The following is a 16288-nucleotide window of genomic DNA, read 5'->3' as shown; positions in this document are numbered from 1 at the left end:
GGTCTCTAGTCCTACAACCACAAGGAACTGAATTCTGCCAATGATAGGGATGAGCTGGGAGGAGGAGCTGGGCTCCAGTAGAGAATGCCACCAGATGACACCTTGATTTCAGGTGCATGGGACCTTGAGCAGAGAACCCAGTCCTCCCGCCTCCGCCCCTGTCTTCCTGCACTTCTGACATACAGAATTGTAAAATAATAAATTGGCATTGGTTTGACCTGCCTAATTTGCAGTGATTTGTTACAACACAGCGATAGAAAACTAATAAGTTTTGTTATCCAACATCCTCCTTTGGGGAGCTACACAGTGAACTTAAAAGTTCTGCTCCTGGGCTTCCCTGGTGGCGCAGTGGTTGAGAATCTGCCTGCCAATGCAGGGGACACGGGTTCGAGCCCTGGTCTGGGAAGATCCCACATGCCACGGAACAACTGGGCCCGTGAGCCACAATTACTGAGCCTGCGCGTCTGGAGCCTGTGCTCTGCAACAAGAGAGGCCGCGATAGTGAGAGGCCCGCGCACCGCGATGAAGAGTGGCCCCCGCTTGCCGCAACAAGAGAAAGCCCTCGCACAGAAACGAAGACCCAACACAGCCATAAATAAATAAATAAATAAAATTAAAAAAAAAAAAAAAAAAAACCAGCAAAGTTTCACTTCAATGTGATTCTTTAAAAAAAAAAGTTCTGCTCCTTAATAATCCCTGGAGACAAACACATTTCTTCTTTTTCACTTCCCACCCCTCCCTCTTACACATACACATTGTCTTTCCTCCCTCTGGGTGATCTTAAATCCACACGTCTGAAAACTCTTCACTACCCTCTGCATCCTCTTTTATTCATGCTCAGGCCATCCCATGTCTGAGGAAGTCCCAATCCCCTACCTATTTTCCTGTACAGCATGATCAGTCATTGAGAGATTCTTTGAAGAATCTTCGAAGATCTTCGCAAATCTGAGGGCTTTTTTTTTTTTTTTTTCTTACTGAATTGAACAGAATTCAATTTCGACAAAATTTTCTTACGTCTGAATCTGAAAATTGAAGTTTGTCCTAGAAAATATTCACATTGGGTTAATAGCGTCTAGTTGAGTGGAATATCAAGCAGAAGCAAAGATTTTGATTACAATAGGAAGGGTGTTGGAGGGACAAGAATGGGAACAGGGAAGTAAAGAATAGTAAAGTTAGGGCAGGGCTTCAGTGCAGGCTTTTGAAAAAATCTTTTAGTTGGGGTCAGGAATCTTGAGGACAGCATCCCCTCACTCCTTGGTTTGCCCCTCTTTTTGTGCAGAGAAGAAGCAGCCTTGCAGCACTGTGGATTCACTGCTGGCACAGAGGTACACAGATGTCTGGTTGGTGCTGGCAGACTCCAGGGTCAGGGGGAAATATTCCAACTCATTTCGAGAGACACGATACCCCTCAGGGACATCTCCTTTCTCAGTGATGCGGGTACTAGTTGAGTAATAGATCAGCCGCAGTCCAAATCCTGGGTCTTGGCGATACCAGTACATTGAATTATGACTCATATTCTGCGAACACCGTAGAGTTAATTCCTTTCCTGTCTTCGAGACCCTGTGTCTTGGGAACTGTGTGACTACAGCATCCTTGAGGTCTGTGAGAGATAAAGCAGGGATCACATAAAGACAGGCTTGGGAGGCTACCATCCTGAGGAAACACTTTGTAGTTGGAGCCTGGGAAGCCAGTGACAGGGGTTCCTTACCTGTGCCCAGGACTCACCTACTCTGAGGAGAAAAAGGACAAAACCGCAGAGAAGCCTGTTGCCCATGGCAGCGTCAGATGAAGAATGCTGTCCGCTCCTGGGATGAATTTAATCTCTGAAACCAACAGGTTTCATCTACTTCCTGGCCAGAGACCACACCCTCCTACCCCACTGCTTCAGAAAGGAATGAAAAGCCTCTTAGACTTGACGGAATGTGATAGTTTCATTTATCCGGGTCACATAATTGTTTATGCTGTTCTCTTGAAGAATTAGCATGGCAGTTGTTTCCCTTTATGAATTTTCTAATTTTTCTTATACAATATATCCTTTTCGACATGGTGGGTTTGCATCTTTTGAATTTTTACTAGGCTATTATGGTAAATTGAACAGTCTTCCGTGGGCCCCTGAGTGTTTTCTCTGAACACTTTTAGAACTCTTCCATTTTGCCCTTATGCCCAACCTCGAATTCCACTCTAGAAGCACTCTAATCTCTTTAGCCAGCCTAATGTTATTCATTTACATGAATGCTGTACAATCTCTATATGCTTTCCATATAGTCCTATGTCCTCTCTTTTCCTTTAGGCTAGTTCTTAAGGGAGTGAAAAAGTGTGGTGAAGGGAATGGAGCAACCAAATGTATACAAATTTAGGAAAATCTAGTAGGTGTTTAGAGAGGATTTTCATGTGGTGTAGTAACTCATCTTACCAGAGGTTCCACCAGTTAGAACTGGGTGTGGGACAAATGCTGATGCAAGGACTTCCAGCAGCCATCTCCCTCTTGAGTGATCTAGTAACTGCTCTGAAAAAGGAGCACTTTGGGAAAAGAAGCATTTTAGGGAAATTGTGGGATGTTAGTCACCACAGACGAACTGAAGCTCAAATGTCATTGATGTGGCTTTCTGCTGTTTAACATTATTTCTAGGAAGTTTTTTTTTTTTTTTTTAAATTCTAGGTCTCCTGAGGATGTGGCAGTGAATTGCTGTGGATAAACTGCTAGCACAGAAGTGTGAAGATGTCTCCAGGGCCAGGAAGGAACCCTCCTTCTTCTGGGAGACACTGCACTCATCGGGGAAACTTTTCCAGTGCTGCCAGCAGCAAGTGAGCAGTGGATTAGCTGTAGCCCCAATGCTGGGTCTTGGTCATACCAGAACATTCTGAAAGACATTCCAAAAAGGCTTCCCCCCCCACCCCCGTTCCTCTCTAGATATCTAGTTTCTGGATTATGCTAACATCCAGGTGACCTGTGGGAGAAGGATGCAGAAGTTACAAGCAGTGTCCATCAGGAGGCCCAACATTTGGGCCATGAACAAAAACAAAAACAAAAACAAAAAACCCTGTGCTGGAGCCTAGAAATCCCAGAATCTGATTTTTCCTTGCACTCCAAGGTCTCATCCATTTCCAAAAGACAAAAAGGCCATTCCCCACAGAAGCCCGACACTCACTGCAGGATGGGAGAAGGAATAGGTCTTTTTCCAACTGTAGACAGCCTGTTGGTTGTTTGCCTGTGATGTCACTGTCTCTGCCCACACCCAGAGCTCCACATCTACAGAGATGGAATCTTCTCTTCCCTTCACAGAGAACCACCAGACGTTGGACTTTCCTGATCAATTCAGATTAGGAAAAACAATTGCTCTTTGAGGTTAATACATGGTATTCCTTTGCGTTCTTTCTGACTCAGACTTAATTTTTCATCCATGACATTTCATGGAAGGCTCTAGAGGGAGACTGCCTGGATTTGAATAGTGGTTCTGTCACTTACTCTCTTGAGCAAGTAAATGAACTGTTTGGGCCTCAATTTTACTATCTGTAATTTGTGCTAATAAAAGTATGTACCTTATAGTGTTGCTGTGGGGATTAAATAACTTTACATGTTAAGTGGTTATAACAATGCCTAGTGAAGTCACTTGAGGTTGGGGTATGGGATGGGAAAAATGAGCGGGCTACTCTCTGCTGGTTATAAAGAGAACCCATTCCAAATTGAAAGTCCCTCAGGGGGTTACTTCCTGTGCCCCTTTGTCACACCTTCTTTCTTTCCTCTCAATAATAGCATGAAGTTGATTCCTGTCATTATGATGGCCCACTCAGTGTCAGGGAGGGGACTCTCCCTGGAGAATAGCTCCTTGTGGAACCCAGGGATCAGTGTGGAGTCCCCTGATGGAAGATTCTATCCCTGAACCTGTGGAGGTGTGACAGTTACAGAAGTGGGCCAATTCTGGAGTTATCTGCACTTAAAACTGAAATCACCAGAATAACAATATTGTCTTTATTTCCATGCCTCTTTTTCAGCCTTTTCCACAGAGGTCTCTTCATCATCCTCCCATTTTAAGCTGCTTTGCAACAAGGCCTTTGTTTATCTGGGAAGGAGGATGAGACCTGAGACATGAGAGACTTGAGCAAATAAATAATTTGGGTGGGTGAGTAGACGATAGTGGGGCACAAATTCAGGGTCAATTCCATAAAGCATATTTGAATCTTTCATTTATTTATTGAAAAAATATTTATTGAACACTTACTATGTGCCAGACATACCACTAGATGTTAGGATATAAGCATGAACCAAAAACAGGTCTCTGCTCCCATGGAACTTATACTTTTGTATCCAATATATCTTGTACAGCCCAAGATCCTGGGGCTACAATGTAAAAGGATATGAAGTCCAGTCTCTCAAAGGCCATACTTGCCTATGAGGACTCAGACATGACCAAAATGACAAGCCACATGGCAATTACAAAAGCTGGGGTTTCTTTAAATTGGCGTAGGAGCATAAAGGAAGGGAACACCTTATCTTTCTTGGAAGATAGGGACGACTTCACAGAAGTGGTGTGGTTTTAAGTAAGATTTGTAGGAAAAGAAATAATTCTCAGGTAGGCAGAGGGACAACAGATGAAGACTTCTTGTGTCAGGACAGTGGTTAATGGAAGCATAGAAGTCAGCCCCACAGGCGAGAAGAGTAGATCATGGAAGGCAGAGGAAGAGCATGTGCAAAGGCACAGGTAAGAAAGTGCCAGTTCAGTAATGCTGGGAAAACAGCAGGGATGAGGGGATTGAAGATGAGCTAGGTTTCCAGAGTCCAGATCCTGAAATACCTTTAAGCCAGGTTAAGAAATCTAAATTTTACCTTGAATGTGAAGGAGAAGCACGGAGAAATTGTGTGTGTGTGTAGAATGATCAGATCTGAGTATTATGCATATCACTCTAGTGGCTATGAGGAAGAAAAGCTGAAAGAGGCCAAGAGACAGTGAAGAAGGAAAAGAAAGATTCTTAATCCTCCAGCGATCCTGTAAAAACACCTGACGATAGGAGATAGGTCTTCCCGATCTCAGTAAACTGAAATGCAGGAACTTCATCGATCTTTGTTATTGTTGTTGTTGAAATTTAGAGCAACATATTCCCAGTTAAGGGAGTTCTTGTCAACCGCTGATGAGAGTCTTAAGAGGTACCATTTCTTGTATGGTCAGACATAAAGTGATTTTACAGATCCTTGGCAAACAGTTTCTTCAGTCAGGTAACTGTTATTTACGTCCCAGTTCTGGGGACAACAGGTGATTAAGGCACATCTAATTCCTTCTCTCAAGGGACTTGTAATCTAAAAGGGTACCCGTTTTTTTGTTTTATTTTTTTTTTTAATTTATTTATTTTGGCTGTGGTCGGTCTTTGTTGCTGCGCGTGGGCTTTCTCTAGTTGCGGCGAGTGGGGGCTACTCTTCGTTGCTGTGCACGGGCTCTAGGAGCACGCAGGCTCCGTAGTTGTGGCTCGCGGGCTCTAGGACGCAGGCTCAGTAGTTGGGACGCACGGGCTTAGTTGCTCCGCGGCATGTGGGATCTTCCCGGACCAGGGCTCGAACCCCTGTCCCCTGCATTGGCAGAAGGATTCTTAACCACTGCGCCACCAGGGAAGTCCCGGGTACCCAGTTTAACTGCTGTAATAAGGAAAGAAGGGAGAAATAGACCGAGTGTAACTGAACATATAATCTTGAACCTCCAACCTATGCTTTGAAATCTCAAAATTTGCTGAAAGGGAAAATTTAAGATTTTTAGTCCCGGACCATTATTCTTTCAACAAGATCCAAAAGTTGGAAGAGAACTGGGACAAAGAAGACTGGCAGCTGGAGGAGGTAAGTAAAACAGTATGTGTGTGAGTGTGCATGTTGGGGGGCGGGGGGAGCATCGTTATTTAATTATCATACTATATAAGATAAAATAAAGGTACAGATATAACTGTTAAGACTTGGAAGATAACTAGTATCAAAATAGGAATATGCAGTAAAACTTACAATTACTAGGGAGGACAAAAGGGATTTAAAAAAAAAATAATTCTAGCAAAAGAAATAGGAACTGGGGTATAGTCTCAAGCTGAGGAGGTTGGGGGATGCCTCTGCTATATGACAATAAGATTCAAACTCAAGCTCCCTATATCATCGATAGTGTGGTATGTTATTCACCTCTTCTACTGGAAGTACAGTAAATATTAGGACTGGATGTTTCCACAGCGAAAGTTATGTTTCCTTGAAAGAGTCCAAATAGGAAAAATGATTTACCATTCACATATTTTAGATGAGGATACTTCATATCTTTCCTCAGTGCCAGATCCTAGAACACTGCCTGGAAACCTGAAGTGATGTACGGTTTACAAGATCTATAAAGGCTGACAAGAAGCTTGCTCTTGGGTCTTTCTTCATTGTGATGGGTGTTTGGTTGTTTCCACCAGCCCTCCAAACTGGCCCTTCGAAGCAAGGGGAAAAGAGTTCTAGGAACTCATACTCCTGCTCCCCCCTCAACATTTCTTTATTTCTGGCACATTCTAGGTCTTTGGCCTCTCTGATGTCCCTGTAGACTCCTCTCTTAGCATTTTTTGGAATTAAGCACCATTTCATGGTTTTAAATTACTCTTGCTTGCCCTGGTAGTATCAGGGCTGAATACGTCCCCCCAAACCTTAGTTCTTCTCTTTAAGCATCCTTCTTCCTGCGCTGGGTAGGGGGATCTCAGCAGTGACTGGATGTAAAATCTATATCTCACAGCACAAGTGATTAAAGAAAGAGGGAAGAATGACAGGGGTAGAAGTTGTGTTGGGAGTAGATATGAGAGAGGTTCAGGTCCTACTCAAGTGAAGGGGTGCTTGAAGGCAGAGATAAACCATCTACTCCTTGTTTCCCAGTTCAGGAATAACTCATGCATGGCTCACCTTTCTGATATAGCTAGGGAAGTCTCTAGAGCAGCTGCTGAGAATTTCTAAATGTCAACATTTGAGGATACAGGAATCATCAGAGAGAATTGTTACACATCTCTATACATTTTTTGTCCAGTAAAAGCAGCCTCTCTCATTTTCCAGTCTTCCTATATAATTCTGCTTAAAAGGACTTATAGGTCAAGGGGTGTAGAGGACTTAAATACACACGCACCGGAACTCAGAAAACATGGTACTTGGAAGAAAATCCTGAAGAGCTACTTGAGACATATTTGAGTCTATTTTCCTTTCTTCTCTTCCTCCCTCCCTCCCGTCCTCCCTTTCTTCTATCTTTTCTTCACTAAGTCAAACATTGTACTCAGTCTAAGGATATATAATTGGAGGGACATCACTCTCAAATTAAAGAATATGGAATCTTGGGAAGAATGAGTAAGAAAGAATTATGAAAGAATACACGAACTATAGTAGTTTTGGAATGAATAGGAGCTGAGTCTTCTCTGTCTGTAGGCGTCAGAAGAACCTGTATGGACAAGCTAACCTCTGAACTCAGAATGAAAGGATGTTCAAGAGTGAGGCAGGCAGTCAAGTAGTGGTCACCCATTTCAGGTAGAGGAGAGAGCACTGGCAAAGGTACAGCTGTGCCATTTGGCTTGGTCCATTCAGGGAAATACAAAACATTCAGTAGAGCTAGATTCTAAAGTGCTAGAGTGGCTTTGGAAGACCTGGATATATTTCTAGACAGAGACTTGTTTGTGAAGGGCTTTGTGTGCCAGACTCAATCAGGCTGGTAGGAATGTCCAGGACAGAAGAAAGCAGATGCAGTAAGAGGCTGGTGGAGCAGTGAGAAAGGTGTTGCATTTCTTCTAGGTAACAGGTAATGAGGGCCTGCATGAAACAGAAGCAAAGAGGAAGGAAAGGAGCAGCTGAATCAGATAAACTTGTGTATCAGAGACTGTGTCTCTCCCTTTAGGCATGAAGGACGTTTCCCCCCATTGCTAGGAGTGCCGCTGGCTGACGGCCCCCCTTGTGAATTGTCTTGGCTAAAGAGGCACCTCTTCCCCCGAGGGCACGCCCTTTCTCAGGGCCACCGTGTCCAACGACACGGCTGCAGTAAAGTGGGCATAAGACCTGGCCCCCTCACCTCAACTTCGGATGATTGTAAGGGCCACCCCAGCTTCCCAGCACCCTGTGGACTCAGCTTAGGCCTTTGTTGAGGCTGCAAGACAGACCCACTTCCCCTCTGCCTCTTCCGACTTCCTTCTTTTCCCTTCTATCCATGTGGATCATAAGGGCACTTTCTAATAACCTTTCTGTACACTAATGTCCCCTGCAAAGACCATTTACCAGAAAAGCAAATCTATGACAATGTGCAATATAGAAGTAATAGATTTATAAATGGATTTAATGTGAGGACTAATGGAAAAGAGGAACTTACAACCATCATTCAGGTCACTGAGATGGAAACACGGTATATGGGCCAGAATGGACGCAGGTAGGGGTGGCGAGGCAATAAATTCGGCAATAAATCACTTGAATTTGAATTGTGGAGCATCCAGCTGGAAGTGACCAGTAGAAGCCTGAATTTACCAGTTAGAACTAATGAAAGAAATTGTCATAATCCTGGGTGAGAAGGTTAAGGAAGAATATTTATACTGCGAAAAAAAAAGAAGGCAGAAGAAAAGTCTAGGGAAATCTCCTAAAAATGTCTAGTAGACAAGTAAATGGAACAGTTATGAGCTCATGAGGGAAGAATTATTGTTACAGATGAGACTGCTGATAAAGTGTGCATAGAAAACCTGGCAACAAAACTCCATAGAAAATGGATTTTTTAAAGGGATAGCAGATGAGACAGAACTCATAAAGGAGACAGGAAAAAAAGAAGTATGACTTTTTTCCAATTAGAACAGGTAGAAAATAAAAGAAATTGGGTTCTCTGTATCTGAACTGTCACCAGGTCCTGTGGACTCTTCTGTGGAAATAATCGAGGTTTATGAGTTAAGAAGACAAAGCACATGAGGAAGGCTTCAACCTGATTCTCAGGCAGACTTTTACACCACGCTGGCAGCCCTTGATTAAGTATTTTTGTGTCTAGAGTACACTGGCTCCTAGGAGGGTCCTCCCTGCAGGGCAGTCGGGGTTATTTCCCAATGCCTTGAGAGAAAAGGGAATCTCCAAGCTCCTAGCTTTGGTTCTATGCTGGACAGCAGGCAAATGTTTTGGAATTCAGTACATCCAGAAAATGAAGCAAGTCTATCTGTTCCTGCAGGTTAAGATTGATCTCCGTAGAGATCCAAGTGTCGGGCCATAGATGAAAGATAACTTTTATAGATCACAGTCTCTGGTACTTGAATTTCACCTTCTGAGTCAGATTTAATGGTGATTAAATTTGCTTAGAATGAAGTTTTAGAAAACAAGGTAGTTTGTTTTTGGTATAAAGGCAACCAACTACAGAGCTAAACAGTAGGACTTGGAAGGACTGGGATGGGACGGGGCTGGCAGGAAAAAGGTGACATCAGCAGGAACAGAATGGTCGGGGATGTTGCAAAGTGGGTGGAGACAGAGGCCAAAGGACCATTAAAAGCCACACTGTGGATGCGCGAATAAGAAATGCTTTTATTGCAAATCATGATGGTGTTCCCAAATGCTCAGGTTCATTCTCCTGGGAGGACAGTATTGGGCTAGCCCCACTAGAATAGATAAAGAGCGTCAGTAGGCAGGGGAGGTAGGTTCAGTCTAGCTTGTGGTTTCGGAGTCATCCCAGGGCCTGGGGACACTGACCCAGGGTGGCCCTAAGTTCAGACTGAGGCTCACACAGCATAGAACGACCTCTAAGGATCCCACATCCCACATCTAGGAAGACTCTGTGCCCTTATGAGCAAAGGTACCCGTCTTTCTGTGTAGAGAGCAGGTGGCCAGGAAGCACTGTGCAGATACTGCTGGCACAGAAGTAAAGGGCTGTCTGGTTGGGGGTGGCGGGCTCTAGGAAGAGGGAGAACTTCGCCTGCTCCTTACGAGAGACATTGTACCCATCGGAGACATCTCCTTTGTTAATATCATTGACACCGTGGGAGTAGTAGATCAGCCGGAGCCCCAGTCCTGGGTCTTGTCGATACCAGTACATAGACTCATGACCCTTAGTCTGAGAACATTCCAGTACAGTGTTCTTTCCTGTGTTTGCGATCCTATTCCTTGGAGTCTGGGTAATATCAGCATCCATCGAGCCTGTGAGGAAACAAGACAAAAACTGGAGACAGAACCTAGGAAGGGTCCTTGCCACAGTCTTCAGGGAGAAACTTTGGCCACGACCCGGGAAATTTAAGGCAGGGATTCCCCATGTTTCCTAAACTCACCTGTTCCCAGGAGACAAAAGACCACACAGCAGAGGAGCATGGAGCCCATGGTGACGAGAGGCGGGAAGAAGATGGTCTTAGCTTTGAGTGTTGGGGGAACAGGACACGGAAATAGGAAATTGCAGGGATTCAGTCAGTGATGTCCTCGTCCCTCCCAACTTAGTGGGTTTTGGAGAAAGATGCAGCCACACCCCTTCCCACCACATCCCCCAAGGGTCTAACCTTCTTCACTCCCTTACTCCTGAGGCGGGTGGTGCTTTAGCTTAGTGTACATCCATCAGCAGATGCTGAAACCCTTACTCCCTCCTCTTCTCTTCATGCTGCTTCTCTGCCACCTATCAGAGAGCAGTCTCTCTCCCTCTTCTCAGACCTTATCTATTTAAGTCATTCAAGGAAGTATCATCCTCCCAATTGGCTAGGCCACAGAGAAAACTGAGAATCCTCTCAAATAAAAGGAATCTAGTCTCATTGGAAGGTTGTGACACTGTCACATTTCTATTTTTTCTGCACTTATTTATTTATTTTTCTAACTCAGGTCTAGATAAGCTATGCAATTTGAACATATGCACTGCAAAGTTTGAGATTTTTTTTAAAAGAAGGGCAACACTATAACTTTGTTCCAAATTGACACTGTTCTTTAATGGCTGCTGCCTTTTTGGTCAATGTTTTCAGGATGCAGATCTTTACTGAAAGTATTGGCTCATTGCAGGAAGATATTCATTTAATGTGTGTATGGATTTCAAAGAAATACTAACACCTTCACTCATATCTTGAATTAACTGTAAGTGGTTCCTTAAAGACAGGTAATTTTAGCATAACATAAATTGTTCCTGATTTTAGGAGGAAAGTGTTCAGTATTTCAAGGCAACAAATTACAAACAATAACACAGTTAAACAACAGTGGCATGAAACCCTTTGTGATGTAATAAGGAAACTGTTGTTTGCCACTTGTGCTTGTCCTGGCTCCACCCCATCTGTGGATACACCATGCCATCCCACACCACTCAATCCTGCTGCACCTCACATTGGGAAAGCCTTTTTAAAAATATTTTTCCTTTTGATTATGAAAATTTCTAACATACTCCAAGTAGACGTAATCGTATAATGAGCTTCCACGTCCCCACATTACCTGGCTTCAGTAATTACCAACTCATGGCCTCTCTCGTTTGTCCCCACTTGGCTTCTCTCTCTCCTGTGTTATTTTGCAGAGTTCCTGATTTATTTAGGAGCACCCAAGCGCATTTTCAGCCAGTGCATCATTCCATATGATACAATCCAGTGTTCTCTCCCTTCTCTCTCTTTCTGGTAGAGGTCTCCATTAATCATACCAATAGAACGGTGAATTTATTCCAGTAAATCGCTTATCCTGGGGTTCAATGAACACAAACAGGGTAATTAAAAAAAAGACTATCATCTTGGGTTTGTCCTTAATGGTAAAATATAATTGCACTCATTTGCAATTCTTAAATGTACTGTTTTGCTGCCCCCTGCTGTAGGCAGTGATTTGAGCACAAGAGAGGTTTGAGAGCTGAATATAACCTATCATTGGGGGGGCAGGTCACAACAGTCGAGAGAAGAGAGGACTCAGGTCCAGTGGAGTCCTACAGGAGCAGTTTGGAGATGCATGGCAAGGAGAGAAGAAGCAGAAATCATCTGGGAGCAGAATCTATGCCTGAGGAGGAGTGAGAGACTATTATCAGAGGAATGAATGGAAGAGACACCTATTGGATGGGAATGGAATGGAAAAAGACACTTATGTGTGGGCAACCAAGAGGGTCCTTGATGGCATGGACCAATATTCCCCCTACTCTGGGTAGCTCGTATGGCTCTCAAGTCTTTCTTATAACCCACTTTTCCTCTGACTTATCTTCAGACCTCTCAGAGCACAGACCTCTCATTCTCACCCACACGCCGAGCTCTTTGCCAGCTGTGTGCTGTGTATTCATGGATGTGATCCTCTGGACGCTGAAAACACTCTTATTGGGGAATTACTGATCTGTATAACAAACATCCTCTGGCACAAAGGATGCCAAAGGAGAAACGACTTTTTACTACTGGTTACTGCTTTCTGTGTCATAAGAAATTTTTGCCTACCTTCAACTCACAATGGTGTTTTCCGCTAGAAGATTTGTAGTTTAGCCTTTACACTTAGGCCTTTCATCCACCTCAAACTGATTTTTGTTTATGATATGAGGTATCAGTAAAGTTCATTTCCTTCCATGTATGTGCTCATCCATTTGTTTCAACTTTATTTGTTGAGAAAATTGCTACCTTAATGCACTGAAATTTTCAATCCATAAACAGATATCTTTCCATTTTCAATATTTTCTTTAGTTTCCCTTTGTGACATTTTGTAGTTTTTCATTGAACATCATTTGCTAAATTTGTTTGTTATTGATACTATCGTATATGGAATTGTTTCCTGAAGGTTATTTTTCTGTTGTTTGCAACTCGTATAAAGACACTTGATTTTTTAATATTGACCTTGTATCTTGTGATCTTTCTAAATTCACTAATTATTTCTAGTTGTGGTTCATTGATTCCTATATAAATAATCATGTAATCTGATAATTTCACCTCTCTTTTTACAATATTTAGGACTTTTATTTCATTTTTGCTTGGCCCTATGATACTGGTTAAGACCTCCGGTATAATGCTGAAGAAAAGTAGTGAGAGAAACATCATGCCTTGTTCCCTATTATAGGAGGAAAGTGTCCAATATTCACCATTAAATAGGATGTGAGTTGTAAATTTTTCGCTGATAATCTCTACCAGATTGAAAAAGCTCTCTTCTATTACCAGTTTGCTGTGAGTGTTCATTTTGAAAGAGTACTGGATTTTGTCAAATGTTTTCTCAGCATCTATTGAGATGGTCAAATGATTAGTCTTCATTATTTTGCTAATATGATGACCTACATTGATGTTTGAATGCTAACCCATTGTTTCTCTTGCAATAAATCCACTGGGTCATGATGCATTACCACTATATATGTATACACACGTGCATACATACATATACACATATTCATTTGGATTAGGTTTGTTAATATATTGGGAAGAATTTTTTTCATCTGTGGTCATAAAGGATATTGTTCTGTAATATCTTTGTCAGACTTTGGCATTAGGGTTTTGCTGGCTTTATATAATGAGTTATGAAGTGCTTCTTCCTCTTTTGTCTTCTAAAAAAAATTAGGTAAAGTTGACCTTGTTTTTTTCCTTAAATGTTTGATAGAATTCACCAGTAAAGGAATCTGGATTTGCAGTTCCTTTGAGGGAATGTTTTTGATAAAGAATTCAATTTCCTACATATCAGGTTCTTCATATTTCTAATTTCATGTTGAGTCAGTTTGGTAAATTGTGCTTTTCAAACAATCTCACTTAATCTAAGTTGTAGAATTTTTTGGCGTATACTTATTTATGATATTCTATCACTTTAATGTCTGTTGTGTCCATATTTTCTTTTTTCATCATTGATATGGTAATTTGTGTTTTTTTCCTTTTTGTCTTGATTGTTATGGGCTAAACACTTTTATCAGTTGATCAAATTATGATCATATTTTCCTCTAAATTCTTGAACATATTTTTATAATGGCTCCTTAAAATCCTTGTCTGAAGTTTCCAACATCTGTGTTATTTAGACTTGGTTTCTATTGCCAGGTTTTTTCTATGTACAACTCATATTTTCCCATTTATTCCCACGTCTAATACTTTTTTTACTGCATGATTCAAATTGCAGATGCTACATTTTTGAGAGTCTAGATTTTCTTTTGCCTTTATTTAACAAGTGCTGCGATAATTTTCTCTAAAAGGCAGTTAATTTATTGGCAGATCAGGTAGATCCCTTTGAGGCTTGTTGAGCTTTGCTGGGGCAGTTCTAGAGTGGCTGTCACTCTAGGACTTGGGAAGCCCTTCTCCCGAGGTGTGACCCCCACCAGGGGTGCCACGTGTTTTCCCAGGGTGTCAGCGAGGTCTCTCCACTCTGGCTGGTCAGGATCCGTGTCTCCCACGACTGTGTGATGCCAGAATCTCCATTTTTCTCACAGCTCCCCAGCAACTGCTCTCTGCCAGGACTTGGGGGAGGGGCGCGTTCTCTGTTATGCACCTGCTGTTACCATTTGACCGAAGAATAAAGGGGACTCCATGCAATGTTGGGAGCTCTGTTTCTGCCCAGCTCCCTTCTCTACAGCAGCTGACCCTGCAGTATCAGCAGCTTCCACAGCCCCGAGCTCTGGTCTCTCTCCCCGCCTCAGCCAGACCACTATGCTCTGCCTGGTCTCCACGAGCTTGTGCCTCAGTCCAGAAACTGTACTAAGGCAGAGACTTGTATGTTTCCTCTTCTAAGGGATGACCGCCCTCTACTGCCTGCTGTCTAAGGTCTGAAAACTGTTGCTTTAAAACTGTTGTCAGGTTTTATAGTGGCTTAAGGATGTAGGACAAGTAAGTAACAACTATCCATTTTGACCCAAAGCCAAATTCCCAAGTTATCCTTATTATAATTATAGAATTACTATAATGCTTACTGCTTTTTTAAGGTTCTTGATCTCTAGTGTCAAACTGACACCATTACAAGGAGTTTATAAGTGTAACCCTCTGGCTGGGCTCCTGATCAAACTGGATAACATAAGTCTTTTTTTTTTTTTTTAATTATTTATTTATTTATTTTTGGCTGTGCTGGGTCTTCGTTTCTGTGCGAGGGCTTCCTCTAGTTGTGGCAAGCGGGGGCCACTCTTCATCGCGGTGCGCGGGCCTCCCACTGTCGCGGCCTCTCTTGTTGCGGAGCACAGGCTCCAGACGCGCAGGCTCAGTAATTGTGGCTCACGGGCCTAGTTGCTCCGCGGCATGTGGGATCCTCCCAGACCAGGGCTCGAACCCGTGTCCCCTGCATTGGCAGGCAGATTCTCAACCACTGCGCCACCAGGGAAGCCCTCTTTCATATTTTAATACTTACGTGCAGGTGCATAACTAAACAAAATGGTGTTTACTGTTGCATGCTTTTAAACTTTACATAAACGAGACATTGCTGTACATGTGTTCCCCAATGTAATTTTTCACTCAGATTTGTGAAGTTCAATCATGTTGATGTTTAGTTTTAGTTCATTCATTTTTATTACTGTATAATTTCTTCATAGCCATATACCATCATTTATTTATCTATTTTTCTTTTGATGTACATTTAGGTATTTTTTAGCTGTTTTTTTCTTTTTTTGTTTGTTTTGGCTGTTTCAGGTAACGTTACACTGAATATTCTAATACATGTGTCCTAGTTTTCACATATGAAAGATTTTTCTCAGAGGGTGTAACTGCTAGGTAATGAGTACACACATCTTAAACTTTAATAGAGAATGCCAAATTGTTTTCCAAATTAGATCCACCAACTTACACTCTGTCTAGTGATTCAAGAGAGCTCTTGTTGATATGTTGTCTTTCCTTGTTATAGTCTTTTTTGCTGTAGTCATTCTTGTGTGCATATATTTCATTGGAGTCTTAATTTACATGTCCCTGATACTAATGAAATTTACCAATGTTTGCATGTTTAATGACCAAATAAATTTCTGCTTTTGTGAGGTGCTTCTCTATGTTTTTTATCCATTTTCTATTGTTATCTTTTTTGTATTAATTTGTAGAAAAATTTACAGTAACTTGTAGGTGTCCTTTATGAATTCTATTCACCAGCCTTTCTTGGATATATAAATATAAATATGGCTATGGATATAAATATAGACATATAAATTATTCTCACTATGCAGCTATTTGTTCACTCTTGCATGGTTAACTCTGATGAATTAAGTATCTTAAATTTGATATAGTCATTTCAATCAATTTGTTCATTAATGATTAAGGAGATTACAAATGATTTCCCTGCCTTGAGACCATGAAGATATGCTCCTATCCTAAAAGCTCTGTGATTTTACTACACTTATGCTCTTAATACAGCTGGAATTGATTTTGGCTATTGTGAAATAACTGTCCGGTTTCATTTTCCTTCATACATACAAACCCAATGTTACCATCACCAATTTGTTGGAAAATCTGTTCTTTGACTTCT

The 16288-nt window shown here is 42.0% G+C and overlaps 1 gene segment (V, D, J or C); it reads right to left on the bottom strand.

The window, feature by feature from the left end:
- Nucleotides 1–320: 320 nt before the first annotated feature.
- LOC309632616 (T cell receptor beta variable 24-1-like) lies at nt 321–13304 on the bottom strand. The segment is given in 2 exons: nt 10243–13304; nt 321–10114 (listed from the first exon to the last, which is right to left on the bottom strand).
- Nucleotides 13305–16288: the final 2984 nt, after the last annotated feature.

The sequence above is a fragment of the Balaenoptera borealis genome (genome assembly GCF_965194805.1).
Source record: "Balaenoptera borealis genome assembly, chromosome: 7".
Lineage (NCBI taxonomy): Eukaryota > Metazoa > Chordata > Mammalia > Artiodactyla > Balaenopteridae > Balaenoptera > Balaenoptera borealis.
Note: the sequence above shows the minus strand (reverse complement) of the source record. Positions and strands in the feature narration are given on the sequence as shown.